At 41.8% G+C, this 17,769-nt stretch overlaps 1 protein-coding gene across 6 annotated transcripts in view; it reads right to left on the bottom strand.

Annotated features, from left to right (window-relative positions):
* slc24a2b (solute carrier family 24 member 2b) overlaps positions 1–17,769 on the bottom strand; it is a 298,506-nt gene that overhangs the window by 241,171 nt on the left and 39,566 nt on the right. The window lies entirely within an intron of this gene.

The raw sequence follows: 17,769 nt of genomic DNA, 5'->3' as shown, positions 1-17,769 counted from the left end.
AAGAAGGCAGCTCATCACCACCTTCTAAAGGGCAACTAGGGATTGGCAATTAAAAGAAAAATGACAGCTAGCAACGTCCACATCCCATGAGTGAATAAAAAAGAAAATTCTCTCAGGATGATAATCAGGGTGTTATGCAGGCCTGATACAAGAGGAGGCCTTAAACAGTTGGGTGTTTCAGCAACCCAGCCTCTGCCCCCTGACAAATTGATGGCAACTCCTGTGTTTTCAGTGAGAGGGGCAAAGCTATTGACCTTCCCTTGAGGCTGTGACTACACCATTAAGTCAACTTTGGCAAGTGGAAATGGGCCTCATTATTTCGACAGGATGACAGGTGCTAAATATCATGGCCCAGATATTAGGGATCAGAGTGGGAAGCGTGATTCCCAATCCTGGTGAGATTTTTAAAAAAATCACCCACTTAGCTTTACAGGACAGCTACACTGGATATTCCTGGACAGGGGCCTCCTGTTACAAACCTGACCAGGAATCCATGAATCCAGAAACAAAAATTACCTTTGTAGAAACCACGGCCCTTTTGCAACTGTGTGCTATATTCTGAGGTTTATGAATCCAGCAGCACAGTCAAAGATTGGCAAACAGGAAGTACACAAGATGATTGTGGGCTAGGGCAACTGTTGGTTGAGGGGTTAGAGATAAAATTCTCTCTAAACTCACCTGTTGGAGGCTTGAAGAGTCTGTACACACCGTAGTGTGTCATGGAGTCATACAGCACAGAATCAGACCCTTCGGTCCAACCAGTCCATGCTGACCAGAATCCCAAACTAAACTAGTCCTACCTGCCTGTGCTTAGCCCATATCCTTCCAAACGTTTCTTATTCCTGTACTTATCTAAATGTCTTTTAAACATTGTAACTGTACCTGGATCTACGACTTCCTCTGGAAGTTCATCCCACACTAATCACTGTGTAAAAAAAAAGCCCCCTCACATCTTCTTCAAATCTTTCTCCTCTCACCGTAAAATATGCTTCCTAGTCTTGAAATTCCTATTCTACAGAAAAGTCATGCCTGTGACAATAAAGGACATTCACCTTATCTGTATCCCTCAAGATTTTATAAACCTTTATAGCATCCCCCTCATGCTCCTACGCTCCAGTGTAAAAAAAAAGTTCTCAGCCTCTCCTTGTAATTCAAATCTTCCATCCCTGGCAATATTCTGGTAAATCTCTTCTAAAACCTCCCCAGTTTCATAACATCTTTCCAATAACAGAGACCTGAACTGGACACAGTGCTCCAGAACAGGCCTCACTAATGTCTGTACAACCGCAACATAACATTCAAGCTCCTAAGGTCAAAGGTCTGAGCAGTGAAGACAAGTGGATGTGGATATGTTGACTTCCAGTCCCTAACATCACGGACATCCATGCTATGACAGGAAACATTAGAGGAAACATAGATGCCAGTTGAAAGCGAGGTGGATAGGGTGTCAGATGGGTGGAGTGCCACCCTGCTAGGTCAGTGAGTGAGTGCTTAGTATGTAGGGGACGGACATGCAAGTGATCAAGGGAAATATAGTTAAGGGGGTCAGTGGTGAGAAAGGGCAAATCTTAGAGAGTACGTTTTCAGTCTTTTCTTGGGCAACTTTGAAGTGCAAGTGAATCAGAACTCACCAAACTCTTAGACTTTACTGGGTTCTTTCAGAATGGTCCAGATGTGGGCAGAAGGGGAAAATAGCCCCATCAGAAAATTCAATTTCCCAGGCAATTTGGAAGGTGTCTGTTGCATCATGGATTACATATTAACTCCAGTCAACAACAATTTGGCCATTGGAATATCTGGGTCTTGGCATATTTTTCAAATACTTCACACCTTGTTGTCCAGGTCTTTGGACCAAATTTATAACTGTTACTGGTGGTGGTGCAATGATGCAATTTCTGTCTGTATTTGATGACAAAAATGAAGTTCTACCTACTTTGTATTAAATTACTTCAACAGGATACATTTAACTCCATAAATAAATACCAAAGCCAGTATATTCATTCTTGCTCAAGCACAGATTTCCAATGTGTCTAACCCAGTTCAAGTAATGTACACGATTCCAGATCCAAGCACAATCCTTGAAGCATAAAATCCTGACCCCAAATTTAACCATGATCACAGGTCAGCCACGTCTTTTTGAAATCTCTCAATACTGCATGTAGTTAGCTTTCTGCTAAATTTCAATTAAGACAGCAGGACATTTAGAATTCAATTACTTTCCTGTCAATTTTTTTTTTGCTGTTTGTTGCTGAAATAACCATTCACACTACTGTGCACAAAGATGTACCACTTGGACAAACTGCAGTTTCTAGAAATCCCTGATTTGCAAAACATTTTTTTTAAAATAGCTGTTCTCAAATTGCTTAACATAGCATTCAGTGTGTAATTACACTGTACTCAGGTGGCTCTGAGCAATAGGAAAGGCAGATAAAAACATCTAAAACAATCCCGTTATAAAAGCACTTCACGGAATTATTTCAGTACAGGAAGCCATTCGGCCCAAAAATTCAATTACCAATCTCCTGCCTTTTCCCTTAGCCCCACACACCATTTCTATCCAATACCCTCTTGAATGCCTCAATTGAACCTGCATCTGCCACATTTCCAGGCAATGCATTCCTTCATTTAACAACTCACTGAAAGCATTTCTTTTCCTTCTCAAGCCACCCTCACCTCACTTGTGCATCACTTTAAATTCTTTAAGGCACTACGGGATGAAAAAGGGGGACGCAGTTTAACAGAAAATAATTCCACCACTTTCTCCAACAATGTTACTCCCTTCAGTTATCAGGGTGAAATTAACTGTTGGTTTGCAGGAGGGAAGGCCCAGGCAGAAGTGGGGAGGCTTTGCTGTCAGAAAGCTTTGCTCAAAACAAAACCTAAAGCCTCATAAGCCTTGTATGTTGGGTCAGGAGGACCAGTCAGGACCCCATGCATATGTGCTCCCTATGTATTGCTGAATCTTCGTTCTTAGCCAGTCTGGTAACCTCAAACAACGGTGTCTTATCTAATTTCTGTTGGTGGAATTTTGGTGAATGCAAAGATGTGACAACAACCAGTGCACACTTGTACAGTTGTGTGTTAAGTACTTCACATCTCAGCCATGACGTTAATTTCTTCACACGTTACAAAAACAAAACTGAGCAAGTGGATTCTTATTATACGAGCAGAACATGTAAATGCATAAACTATTTTCACATGACATTTTGTACACAAAGTACATAAAACAGAGAAAACTTGTTCAATAGGAGAAAGTGAGGACTGCAGATGCTGGAGATCAGGGTTAAAAAAAAAAGTGTGGTGCTGGAAAAGCACAGCCGGTCAGGCAGCATCTGAGGAGCAGGAGAGTTGACATTTCGAGCATAAGTTCTTTATCAGGAATTTGACAAACAGCTTATGTACGAAATGTTGACTCACCTGCTCCTCGAATGCTGCCTGACCGGCTGTGCTTTTCCAGCACCACAAAACTTGTTCAATACCCTACAGCCTTGCAAGAGACAGAGGATTTTAATCTTACAGAACTAGAGCAGGCAGGTTATTCAGTGACAACGGGCTCTCACTAACCACATTGATTCAGTGACCAACCATTTCAGACTGCTCTTTTTGAGTAGGTGAGAATGACAGCCAGGGACTGAAATATATGAGAACTGAGATCGAGGCCGATAATGGAGCAGTAGGCCTGGGCAGTTACAGCTCCCAGTCGGCAGTACCAAAACCAGATGAGTCCTCAGAAGTCAGCTCGCTTATTTAGAAATTTTCCTTTGGTATCAGGACGGCTAAACAAAAACCTTTGATGGTGTCCTGTACAGTAAATTAGCAGCAGAAATGAAAACCTTCAAGAATAAGAGACCGGGCAAACCTCCAGTAAAAGGGCATAATCTTAAAATTAGAGATTGGCCATTTAGGAGTAAAACACTAAAAAGAAAATCAGGAAATATTTATCACACAAAAGGCAGTGTAAATCTGCAACTCTGGTGCACACAAAGCTTAGGGTGCTGGGTTAATTGGAATTTGTAAGCCTGAGACTAATGGATATTTGGTAAGCAAGATTGTTTTATGGTATGGAGCAGACAGGAGTAAATGGATTTGGGGTATGAATCAGTCATTGTCGAACTGAATGGCAGAAATGACACTGGAGGAGTGAACTTATAGAAGTAGTTAAAATCATGAGGGGCATGGATAAGGTGAATAGTCAAGGTCTTTTCCCCAGGTTACGGAAATCCAGAACTAGACTTTAAGGTTTGAAGAGAGGGGATAAATTTTAAAAAGGGACCCGAGGGATAACCTTTTCACACAGAGGGTGTTGCATATATCAAATGAGTTGCCAAAGGAAGTGGAGGAGGCTGGTACATTTACAACTTTTAAAAAGCATTTAGATAGGTACATGAATAGGAAGGGTTGAGAAGGATACGGGCCAAAAGCCGGAAAATGGGACTCAATCAATTTAAGATATCTGGTTGGCATGGATAAGTTGGACCGAAGTGTCTGTTTCCACACTGTGCAACTCTGACTCTGTAACAGGTTCAAGAGGTTGAATGGGTCTTGTTACATTGCTATGCTTCTCCAGGCCCCCGTAACAGAAGATTGCAGCCCTCCCAATTTAACCTGATCATGCTACAGCCCCACCACTAATTTATCCAAGGGACTGTCCGTACGGTTCTCAATCACACTGCCTTCCCAACCACCAGCAACTTGTTGCCAAATTCAGTTGGGAAAGTGACTCAGAGCATTCAGATAGGCCCTGAGAGACAGTATTTTACGCTTCATATAACTCAGGTTTACAATGGCTCATCTTTCACCTTGATCTGTCCACCTATTTTTTATTAACTCCCAAGTTAAAAATCAGGCTCCAAATTTTTCAAATTTTCAGTGATTTCTGACATCTCACCAGGGAGTTGAACTGGACTTCTTCAGTTGGAGTTTAGAAAAATCCTGGCTAAGCCATTTTCAATCCTAGGAGCTGGAATGTACCACAAGACCAGTTAGGAGACACATTTGGTTTTCTCAAATGCATTTCAGAATTCATTCCAATTATTTTAATTAATTTCATACAGCCAAATGTGGAATCTATTTCACACTCTCCATGTGCCCATTCACCTTTCTCCTGTGGAGCTTAGGATGGTCAAGGATGAGTTATATCTGGATACTGAACTAATTGCTATCTCTCTTGTGATTGACTCAACGTGTGTAACCTTGACCACTGCAGCATTAATATCTTTTCATTGCATCTGACAACCCTTCTTGCCAAATACCTTCCAAAAAAACAGAAGTTGCTTTAAAAGCTCAGCAGGTGTGGCAGTATCTGTGAAGAGAAATCAGAGTTGGGAGAAGTTCTCTAATGAGGCCCCAAGTTCAGTATAGCCACGAAGAAGAAATCACAAACAGCAGAATAAAGTTGCCAGGAAGCAAAAACCGAAAGTATTGCAGATGCTGTAAATCAAACGGAAACAGGAATCGCTGGAAAAGCTTAGCAAGTCTGGCAGCATCTGCAGACAAATCAGAGTTAATGTCCCGGACTCGGTGGCCCTTCCTCTAACGCTGATCTCTCTTCACAGATACTGCCAGACCTACTGAGCTTTTCTAGCAACTTCTGTCTTTATACCAGAAGGCAATATTTAAAAAAGCGTGTTCCATTTTTGAAACACAATCTAGCTTAAGGCAATTATGCAAAAGTAGTTTAATTAATCCTCATACATTGAATTTTACATGGAGTGAATCATGTGACTTGAAATATCCTCTTTTTGAATAGCTAAAGATGCTTAAGAATTTTGAGGTTTCAAAAATCTTAGCAAAGTCTCCATCAGAAAGACATGGAGTATACCTCCAGCCAAACATGGCAGAATGACTCAATAACAAAGAAACTGTATTCAAATCCTTTTAACTTCTATTGTAGCACCATCTTTACTTCTCTGACAGTTTCCTGCATTATTTATCAAATAGAGAAACAACAGTGCAAAACTATGAATGTATACAAAAATATCCATCAAATGAGTGGAGTTGCAGGACATAAACCTTAAAGTGAGAGTTCAATAATCATGAACAAAACTGCAACTTTTTTTTTTGAAAAATAGTTTTTTTTAATCGCAATCTGCAATATCTGTTCAACTTTGGAAATTGAAATTATTCAATCGAGTGAAACATGACTGGTGAGAATAAACAGCACAGTTTTAGAAACCGTGCAAAACAAATCATGCTGATGGCAGTAAAACAGTAAGGGTAAATTGTAAAGTTTGATCAGCTGATACTAATTTTGAGTTGTAGGATTCTGCAAATGATCGGAAATAGAGGGTTGAAGGTGTTGGGAAGTACTATAAACTTAATTTGAGGGACAAACAAAACATTGGTGAGTCTCAATTTCAATAAGGTGAGGAACTTAAGTGGAAGATCAAAGATAAAGCAGCCTCTTTGGAGCTTAGGAGTTAAATGAAAGTCTGTGTGGAGTTTGCACACGTTCTCCCAGTGTCTCAGTGGATTTCCTCCAGGTGCGCCGGTTTCCTCCTCCAGTCCAAAGATGTGCAAGTTAGGTGGATGGGCCATGCTAAATTGCCCATAGTGTCCGGAGACTTGCAGGCTAGGTGGATTACCCTTGGGAAATGCAAGGTTACAGGGATAGGATAGAGGGGTGGATCTAGGTGGGATGGACTCAAAGGTCGGTGTGGACTCAATGGGCTGAATGGCCTGCTTCCTCACTGTCGGGATTCAATGATCTTACAAAGACAAGAGAGCACCACACAAGGACTTACAAAGCAGAGAAGGAGACAAGGTGGGAAGTTAGCTAGATGGCTGATTTTTTTTAATTGGATTTATTAATATCACATATCAAAATACATTGAAAAGTACGTATTGTGTACTAGCCAGACACATCATACCTCACAGGAGTACATCAGGCTAATAGAACAAAACGTTAAATAGTGTGTTGCAGCTACAGAGAAAATTAACTCTCTTACTTGCTCAGAAGCATTCCCTTTGAATATCTTTATGTTCCTCTGAACAGGAAACTATGTTCCTCTGAACAGGAAACAATGTTCAATGAGTTGGAAGCAGCAGAAATGGACAAACCAGAAAGAAAACAGATGGAAGAGAAGTTTTCAATAAATCCTACAACCTGAGGCAGGCTCAGACTGAGCTAGTTGGGAGCAGTTGCAGCAAATGCTTTTGAGATTAGATTAGATTCCCTACAGTGTGGAAACAGGCCCTTTGACCCAACAAGTCCACACCGACCCTCCGAAAAGTAACCCATCCAGACCAATTCCCCTACCCTCTACTTCCCCTTGACTAACGTACCTATTACTATGGGCAATTTAGAATGGCCAATTCACTTGACCTGCACAACTCTGGACTGCAGGAGGAAACCGGAGCACCCGGAGGAAACCCACGCAGACATGGGGAGAATGTGCAAACTCCACACTCAGTCGCCTGAGGTGGGACTCGAACCCGGGCCCCTGGTGCTGTGAGGCCGCAGTGCTAACCACTGAGCCACCGTGCCGCCCCACTTTTGAAACAAAAGCTTGAAAAAGAGGAAAATGTAATGGATAAAGGAAAGCAGGCCTCCTTTTACAAAAAAAAACTTGGATGCGGGGAATCTGAAACAAAAACAGAAACAGATGGAGAAACTCAGCAGGACTTGCAGCATCTGTGGAGAGAAAGCAGAGTTAATGCTTCCGAGTTCAGTGACCCTTCAGAACCCTTAAACAGGGTTTTTTTTTTACACAAGTAGGACAATTAAGCAATGTTCAAAACTTGAAAACATAATTAGCTAAATGAAGTACAATAAAGATGGCTGGACAAGCTGGTAATCTGCAACTGTAGCCTGTGGGAGTTGGACGACACCAGTGTGATCAACAGCAATTATACCCACATTCAAGGTCTACAACTCGAGGAATTGTGACTCTTGAGTTGATGAGCTGAACTCTGAGCTTCAGACACTGCAATGCAGTGGGGGTGGGGGAAGAGTTACCTGGACTTTGTTTCAGGAAGTAAGCACAGGTATGGGATCGCAGAAAATTGCATTGGAGTAGCCTCAGCCTTTGTCCAACTTAAGGTTTTCACAAACGGCTGTGCCCAGGACAAGGTCTGAAGGAAGGTGGAGTGGACTGACTGCAGCAGCTGTAAATTTACTCATTCACAAAAGGGAGGCAGGGAGAGAGTGCGAGACGGAGGGAGAGAGTGAGAGCATGAGTGAGAGAGCACAAGGGTTCAAGGCTCATTGGACAGTGTGGTCAATGGGGCAGATACTCATCTGACTTTCTGCTGCCAAGGTATGGATCATAAACATTGTGTTGCCTGCCTGTACCTGCATTAAGGGGGACATATCATAGAATTACTGACTCCTTGCAGTGCGGAAGCAGCCATTCATCACCTTCGGGTTTGCAGATGTGGAAGGAAAAGGATCCATTTATGAGATGATGTGGATGCAAACTTCAAAGGAAAAATAAAAAGAGGGGTTCTGCTGAGAGTGTATGCAAATCCAGGAGTTAAAGAGTAGACTAATGAAAAGTAATAACCTCTGGAATACTGTAGCATCAGAGCCACAAGCAAATTGCACGTGTGCAAATAAGATCAGAAGATTCAATTTGGCTCAAGTAGGCATGGGGAAAATGGGCTTTGAATTAGCATACATACAGCAAAAGGGAGAGCTGTTTCATTGGGACAGGTATCCTTGAACTGGTAGGGACCATTGTCCCTTCCAGGTGAAAGGATCACAGGTTTTCAGAGCGTTGTCGAAGGAGGCTTGGTGAGTTACTGCAGGCATCTTGTATATGTTGCACACTGCATCCCTTCACCAATGAAGGTAGTGAAAGGGGTGTCAACCAAGCTTGAACCTAGGACACTACCCTGAGAGATATCTCCTACAGAGATATCCTTGAGCTGAAATGGTTGACCTCCAACAATCACAAGTATCTTGCTTTGTGCCAGTGTGAGACCAAAGCGCCCCCTCCCCCACTTCCCTATCAGGCTTCTTCATGCCTGAATCAATCAAATGTTATTTTGATGTCAAGGTCAGTCACTTACTCCTTACCCCTGGATGCTTGACCTTTTGTCCATTTTTGGACTGAAGCTGCAATTATTTTAGGAGTTGAGTGGCCCAGGTCTAACTCAGTGTCAGTGAGCAGGTCTTTGCTGAGTAAGTGCTCCTTAAAAGCATTGCTGATAACACCTCCCTCATGCCAAAATGGATTATCCACTTGACAATTCTGGCTAAAGACTTTTAAAGGTTTCTGTTGCACAGATATACTGGGCTCCCTTATCATTGAGGCTGGGGATACTTAGACTAAAGACCAAAGAATCTCTGCAGTGTGGAAACAGGCCATTTGGCCCAATAAGTCCACACCGACCCTCCGAACAGTAACCCACACAGACCCATTCCCCTACCCTATTACTCTACATTTACCCCTGACTAATGCACCTAACCTACACTTCCCTCAACACTATGGGCTATTTAGCATGGCCAATTCACCTAAACTGCACATCTTTGGATTGTGGGAGGAAACGGGAGTACCCAGAGGAAACCTACGCAGACACAGGGAGAATGTGCGCATTCCACACAGTCAGTCACCTGAGGCGGAAATCGAACCTGGGTCCTTAGTGCTGTGAGGCAACAGTGATAATCACTGAGCATCAATAAATGCCAAATAAAATGTTACTTGTGGAACATCCTCCAGTTACTGCTTCAGTTAGTCACCACCATTCAGATTGCATGTAGCTCAGTTTCGATTGATACATCAGTTGTGGGGCAACAGGAAATGCCAAAAGCTTTGAACTAATATTACTTAGCGTTTACTACCTCGTCACCACTGTGTGGACATTAAGTTTTCCAATAGGAATTCAGTGGGCAAATGGGAGGGGTATAGTTATAAAAACTATCACTATACACAAAGCATTAAGCAAACTAAGAGTTCTGCTTAATGAATCACCCAAACCAGTGTTTTAAAATAACTGACAGAAGAGATAGCTAATGTCTTAGGTGCAATCCTTGATTACATGCTAGAAAGGTCCCAGCTGATTCAAATACTGCTAATGTAACACCTCTATTCAAAAAAAAGGAGATAGAAATTATAGGCCACTTGGCCTAACATAACCCATGGGGAAGTAGAAGAATACATTAATAAGGAACCTGACGGTTAGAAATCCATTATACAATCAAATAAAGCAAACATGGGTTTATCAAATGAAACTGTGCTCTTGAAGATGTAATGAACAGGGCAGATAAAGGAGAATTAGAAGATGTAGAATATTTGGATTTCCAAAAGGCATTCAATATATGCAACATAAAATGCTCCTGGACAAGAGAACAGCTTATGCTTTTGGAAGTAATATATTGGAATGGATAGAGTAATAATCAACAACTGGAAACAGAGGAACAAGATAAATGGATCACTTACAGCTTAGAAAACAATCAAGGTGCCACCACTTTCGGTGCTACAGCCTCAACTGTTTGCAATCTATTGTGGAGACAGGAGTGAAAAGACCAAAGGGTACTGCATCATGAGCAAATCTGGCTTCAAAGATAGTGGACACTAATTTGCAAAGATATAGGTCTGTATAGGTCAGTTAACTAACTGAGCAAAAAATTTGGTAGATGCAATAAAATGTGGGAAGATGTGAGGTACTTGCACTTCAGTAGGAAGAAAAGCAGAGAGTGGTGGTAAGACTGTATCTAGAGTACTGTACAGTGTGTGTAAGGAGGGATGCATCTGAGACAATCCAGGGAAGATTCATGGAGTTGTTTCCAAGAGCAGAGATGGTGACAGGGTAGATGCTGAGGGAATGCTTCCCCAAGGCAGAAATTAAAAAAAAAGAAACTATGGATGCAGGTCTGGCAGCATCTGTGGAGAGAAAGTGGATGGCACGATGGCTCAGTGGTTAGCACTGCTGTCTCACAGCACCAGGGTCCCAGGTTCAATTCCAGCCTTGGGTCTGTGTGGAGCTTGCAAGTTCTCCCAGTGTCTGCATGGGTTTCCTCTGGGTGCTCTGGTTTCCTCCCACAGTCCAAAGATGAGCAGGTTAGGTGAATTGGCCATGCTAAATTGCCCATAGTGTTAGGTGCATTAGTCAGAGCGGGGTGGGTTGCTCTTCAGAGGGGTGGCGTGGACTTATTGGGCAAAAGGGCCTGTTTCCACACTGTAGGGAATGGAATAGAAAAGTAAGATGGAGTTAATGATTCCGATCCAGTGATCCTTCTTCAGAACTAGAAATTTAGAGGTATGGCCCAGAATTTCAGAATAGGGAAGCTTATTTAAGGAAAGAAATTAGTTCTGTCTCAAAGTCACAAATCTTTGGAATGTTCTACCCCACAGAGTGGTGGAGACACTGTCAGCGAACATTTTCCAAGGCTGATTTAGACAGATTCTTTAAATTATAGGGGAGTCAAGGATTATGGGGACAGGCAGGGATGTGGTGTTGGATTAGCCAAGATCTTATTAAATGTTGGTGCAGACTCAAAGCACCAAATAACTTAGTGCTAATCCTTCACTCTCAAGAGTGAAAATATTATTGCAGCGTTGGATATGTTTAGGCTTTAGAAAAAGGAATAATTTGGTTGGTGGGTAGGGCGAGAAGATTGGGAGACAGGTTAGTCAAGGAGGGAAGTTTCTTAAAGTTCTTCATAGGAAAAAAAAAGAGAAAGCCTTTGAGAACAGAGGTAATAACCAGGAAGTTGCTGTGAAATTAAGAACCCTTTATTGCGTACTCAACATTGATGCTTTAATAGTTCTGAAACAGTGGGTCCCACACTTCTTCACAGCTCTTGAAGCACCTAACCCTTCCTGACCACATTTATGACCCTCGACAAAACTCCTGCTCTAAAATGTCTTCAGGTTTCCATCATAACCCATCAGCTCAGATGACATTAAAACATAAGATATAGAAACTGAATAGATATTTTGGCCGAGAGTTTGGACACCCCTTTCAACAAGATCATGGCTGATCCAATACCTCAACTCAGTCTGCCCAAATTATTGCCACATCTCTTACCAATTCTCTCAACCTCTAGATTGAATGCACTCATTAACTGAGCATCCATAACTCACCGGGTTAGAGAATTTCAAAGACTCACAACCAGAGTGAAGATATTTCTTTTGATATCAGTTCAAAATGGTCAACTCCTTGTTCTGCGATTCATATTCTAGAATAGCTGAGCAGTATCTACCTTGTTGAGATCCTTTAAAACTTTGGCATGTTTCAATTAGATCACTTCACATTCTTCTAAAACTCGAGAGACTAAAGCCCTACTCTCTCTTCATGGGGCAATCCCAGGGACCAGCTCTTTGCGAACATTTGTTGTAATCCCTTTCAGGCAAATATATCATGGCTTAGGCAAAAGATGATCAAAGCTGTGCATTGTACTCTACAGGAGACCTCACCAATGCCCTGTTTAACTGTACTAAGACTTTTCTTCACCCCTATTTAAAAAAAAGACCACTTTGCAACAAAAGCCAAACACATTATTTAACTCCTTAATTGCTTGCTGCACCAGCATGTTTGAATTGTAGTTCATGCACAAACAACATGCAGGGCTCTGTGAATAGATGTCCCACTCTTCCATTATTCAAAATGAAAGTTTACTTCTCTATTTTTCCTATCAAATGTATATAATCTCACACTGCATGTTGTATTCCATTTGCCAGGTTCTTGTTTACTCAACTAACATTTTTATATCTATCTGCAACCTCACCATTTCAATTCTAACTCACTCAACTTGGTTACATTCCACTCAGTCCCCTCATCCAAGTCACTACAAAGATTGCAAATAGCTGAGACCCATTTTATGTGGAATAACATATCATATTTTCTCCACTGAAGATGTATCAAGTGAAGATCAGTTCACATGGATAACTGTTTGGCATTATTACAAGTATTTTGCAGTTATAAGGAAACCGTGCTACCAGTATTTCACCGGATCTGCTGATTGAGGTGTGAAAATGTGGCTTTAACCTGAATATCTGACATCTAAGTATTAGGCACCAAACTGGTAAAGTCCCAGTGGCTTACCTATCTGCAGTCTGCACCAATTCCACTGTTTATATTTTACTAAGTTTTTGGGTTGCTGCATTTTTAAAACTGTCTGATTTGCCAAATTCGGAAAGGTTTGTTGCTTTATTTTTAATAAAGCGCTAATTTATGGATAAATCTTAAAATTCACCAAATGGTGGAGCAGAGTTCTGTAAACTCCTAAGTCAATGTTAAAAACATACTTTAAAAAGTAGACATAGAAACAATGGCCCAAAGTTGATAGCAAAGAATCTACAGTTTAAACAACTATGTGCTATATCCTCCATTAACGATAATATTGGACCTACGCCTTGAATTCCCACAACACACGCATTGTGTCAGATGCTGGTTTAAATTACTCAAAATTAATTTTTAATTTAAGTCTAAGTTAACTTGGTGGGGGGAAGCTTCTATGTGTTTTTAATTACACAAAATTAATTTTTAATTTAAAATGGTAACTTAGCAATGGGGGAGTTATCTTGTACGTACCAGTATTTAATTACACTAAATTAATTTTTAATTTAGTAGAGGTGGTCAGTGGGTTATACTGCAAAACCAACTTGACTGTCTCATTTTAGAATAAGGCTTTTCTCATTTAATATTTTGGGGAGCATCATGGTGATTTTCCATTTTGATCAAATGTGTAAATCTACTGTGGATATGCTGAGATTGACTTTTCTAGAACACACTGAACATTGCATACAACTGATCAAAAATGTTTAACTCTTCCATTTGACACTGAGTTTCCGAAAGACGTACAGAAAAAAGCATCAGACCAGGGCTGGGGGTGGAGAGGTGATTAGAGGAGTGATTGGGTAGGGGAATCTTTCTCCCCCCCAATTTAACCATTCTAATGAGGAGCTGTGTGAGACTAAGACACAGACAGGAAATTCAACACCTCATCATACTCATTTCCAGGCCTGCACAATTTCCTGTTCAAAACAGGCAGAATATTATGTTCTTGAATTAGACACAAGGACCTTCATTCTCACAATCCTGATGTCATTCAAACTTTGCATGAAATACATCCATAGTTGTGAATTTAACACTAATCTCCAGTGGCATAAAATGCTGAGTGTTTAAAACGTAATTTCACACCAAAATCCATATTATAACAGAAATCGTCCAAAGTGGGTTAATGTGTGGTAGCACACAAAGGGTTAGATATTAGCTCATTGAAGTAGGAGTATCTAATGGACTATGGAAGTAACAGCTTGTAATTATGCACCAACTTTAACAGAGGAAAATGTCCAAAGACACCTTACACAGACTCAACTGAAACCGAAATATGGATGCAAGGTTAAAGTGGCAAACGACAAAAGCCGGGTCCAGTTTTCAGGAGGGTCTTGCAGAAGGGAAGAAAGCTGGAAAAAATAAAATAACTTAGAAAGGGAATTCCAAGTGGGTGCTTGAAAATAGAAATGTCAAATGATGAAATGAGTTGGGAGTTGAGGAAGAGGGTGACAAGACTGCAGTCTGTACAGGGAGTGGACAAGTGGCACCATTAAGGATTTTAAATGGAAGAAAAAGAATTTTAATTGGGGGGACACTGGTGTAGGATGCATACTTTGGAATTTTGGATGGGTCACAGTTTAGAGAGGATGGAAGTTTAGATTAGAGATTAGATTCCCTACAGTATGGAAACAGGCCTTTCGGCCCAACCAGTCCACACCAACCCTCCGAAGAGTAACCCATCCACCCCATTTCCCTGTAACTAATGCACCTTGGGTAATTTAGCACGGCCAATTCAACTAACCTGTGCATCTTTGGACTGTGGGAGGAAACTGGAGCACCCGGAAGAAACCCACACAGACTTGGGGAGAATGTGCAAACTCCACCCAGACAGTTGCTAGAGGCTGGAATTGAACCTGGGACCCTGGTGCTGTGAGGCTGCAGTGCTAACCACTGAGCCACCGTGCCGCCCTAGAAATACTTAGCCTAAGCAATACTAGAATTTTTTTAAAAAATTGAAACGCTGGAAAATAACTCAGAAGGTCTGTGCAGAGAGAAGGATACAGTTAGGTTTCAGGTACATGACCTTTCATCAGAACTGGGGAATGCCAGTGAAGTTTTGAGCAAAGGCATGTGTGACATAGAAAAGAGGGAGAGAGGGAGAGAGGGAGAGAGGGAGAAAATTCAGTGCACTTGACTCAAAGGAATTGATAGTGAGGCCCAACAGGGGACCGTTCTGAGCAGTAAGTGTTGGGACAGGCAACTTCAAGGGCAGTGAACTCTCCACCCTCAGCAGTGAGAAGGTTCATGAGGTACTTACTTGCTATCCAGCAAATGTCTTGCCCAGTGAGGAGCCTCACCATGACCTCACCATTGCCTGAAACTGCCAATGAACCAGAGGCTGGGAGCTTCATGGAACGGAAGAGTCTCCTGCCCTGCCCTGTCCAGTCTGGATGAGCAAGCTGTTAAGAGTAGATTTTTTTTGGCCTGCAGAGGTCAGAAACAAGAGTAGGTTGACAGCTTTCAGATGTTACCCGCCACACCCCTCGATTACAGCCAGTGAAAGGCAAGTCACTCTGGATTGGGAAAGCTGCCTTTGTTTTTGTCTGCTGGAAGAGCAAGCACAAGGACAGTGGCAGGTGAGACTCTTAGATGGCCTGCAATTGACCACATATGGGCTTTTAATTGGTGGCAAGTTGAGAACGTCAGTGAACCTTCTAACCCAGAACTTAAATCGCTGAGGTTCCTGTTAGGAGACAAGTATCTCCGTGGGGTGAATCCACTCAATTACTTAATCCTCACTGTTGTAGAAATATGCAATACCAACCACTACCAATGCGACTGGGTAGATGGCTGCCATCATTCTCTTTCTGACTGGTCTGCAGGATGAGGCAGTTATTGAGGAATGAGCCCAGAAAAACAAAGGTTTGCTGCTGACTAAAATATAGATAATTGGAACATGGAGGCTCACCACATACTCCAGCAAGAACACCTCTTTCAACTAAGCATTTTATAGTTTTTTAGGATTCAATATGGAGCTCAGCAATTGTAGCCCTTAAACTACTGCCCTCATTTTGTTTACGTTTCATAGCTTATTTCAGGCTTTTTTAAAAAACCCTATCATTCAGCAACACACCTGCTCCCAGTACATCTGTTTTTTTTTCTGCCTCATTATTATTCCCTTTTGCCCTGGAGGAATGAATTTTCTGTAATTGACACTTCCCTCGACGCTACCTAACCAGCGAGCTACCTTCCAGCATTTTCTTTTTCTCATTTCAAATTTACAGCATCTAGAGCATTCTGCTTTTCAGAAAGTATTAGCTAAGTCAAGCTTGAGAATTGTCAGAGGTCACACGACACCAGGTTATACTCCAACAGGTTTATTTGAAATCGCAAGCTTTCGAAGCACTGCCCCTTCACCAGGTGAAGTTACTTCATCAAATGGTTAGAGGTTGGACAATTGCAACAGGTCCAAAATCTTATGCTTTAATTTCCTGGGATCATATGTGCATTCTGCATCAGTAAACAGAGGGAATCTGGGCATCACTGGATGAAAAAATCCAACATTACTAAGAAATTGGTTGGAATTCAAAATCAAACCATTCAGCACAATGAGGGAGTTTTACTGTCCATGCTTATGACCTTCCTCCCAGCTATCTTCATCTGTTGAGATCACTAACTTCATATTCCACTCTCCTTTGTGATTATATAGCATCCCATCAAACACCTCTGATATTTGCCTTAACTATGCAATGGACAGGAGTAACACATTCTATCCATTGTCTAGATGGAAGATTTTTCTCCTGAATATCTTACTGTATTTATTTGTGATGCTCTACCACTTATAATCCCGAATTGAGGACTACCCACCAGTGAAATCTCTCTATAGATGTCATCCCTTTCACTGAACACATGGGCAGACACATACCCTGGTACATTTTCTCAAGCTGAACTTGCAACCATATATCCTCTCAATCACAAAGAGGAGATTCTTTATCGATTCAATCCTCCCCATTTCATATATCCTCCAGATCTATAACCACCCTAGATAGGTTCAAGCCCGGGTGCCCCTGGAGAAGGAGCACGGAGTGTCCACCAACACTCTTGAGCTGTTCAGGGAGAGGAGAGCACCGCATGGAGTGGAGTGACTTTATTTCCCCCTCTGAATCTATTTTGATTTAATCCCTGCCCTCCCCTTCACATTTTGATCACGCAGCATTACCTTTTGTCAAGAAGGGCACGGCTTGTCACTGGCCACTCTGGTGTTTCCTTTCTTCCTGGTGGTGGAATATAAATAAAGATTTACACGTTGTTCTTCTTCACTGTGTTGTTAGGCAGTAGTGTGGGGCAACGGTCACAATGCTAGTCCCTTTTTTTCCCTAAAAGCTGTTCCTTGGCCCAAGGAGACTGTCCTTGATGTTTTTCAAAGTGGTAATAAACCGGGCCGGGCTCCGATCAGTCTGGTTTGGTACAGAGATGGAAAGGGTTTTGAGAGGCCTTTTGCTTATACAGGTGAGACTTCAGGCCAAAGTGGTCACGTTTTAGAGGTGACCTGTGTAATGAAAGGAGAGTGGTCAGCTCTCCAGCTGATCTGAGCAGTTTTAGTTCAATCTTGAACAGGGGAGTAGTTCAACAGAGAGCTGTGTGGAAGCTCTCTCTCTCTCTCTTCTGCCATTCAACCTGTAAGCATATGTTCCATTTATACTGGTCTTTAAAGGGAGTTTGCTTATTGGGAGTGGTGTGTACATTCAGAACAGCATAATTAAGTTTAGTTGGATAGATTGACTTCTCTAGGGGTTCTTTATTCTGTTCTTTGTGAATAAATGT

The sequence above is a fragment of the Chiloscyllium plagiosum genome, unplaced genomic scaffold (genome assembly GCF_037043375.1).
Source record: "Chiloscyllium plagiosum isolate Xiang-an unplaced genomic scaffold, Cpla_swu_hap1 HiC_scaffold_2, whole genome shotgun sequence".
NCBI lineage: Eukaryota > Metazoa > Chordata > Chondrichthyes > Orectolobiformes > Hemiscylliidae > Chiloscyllium > Chiloscyllium plagiosum.
Note: the sequence above shows the minus strand (reverse complement) of the source record. Positions and strands in the feature narration are given on the sequence as shown.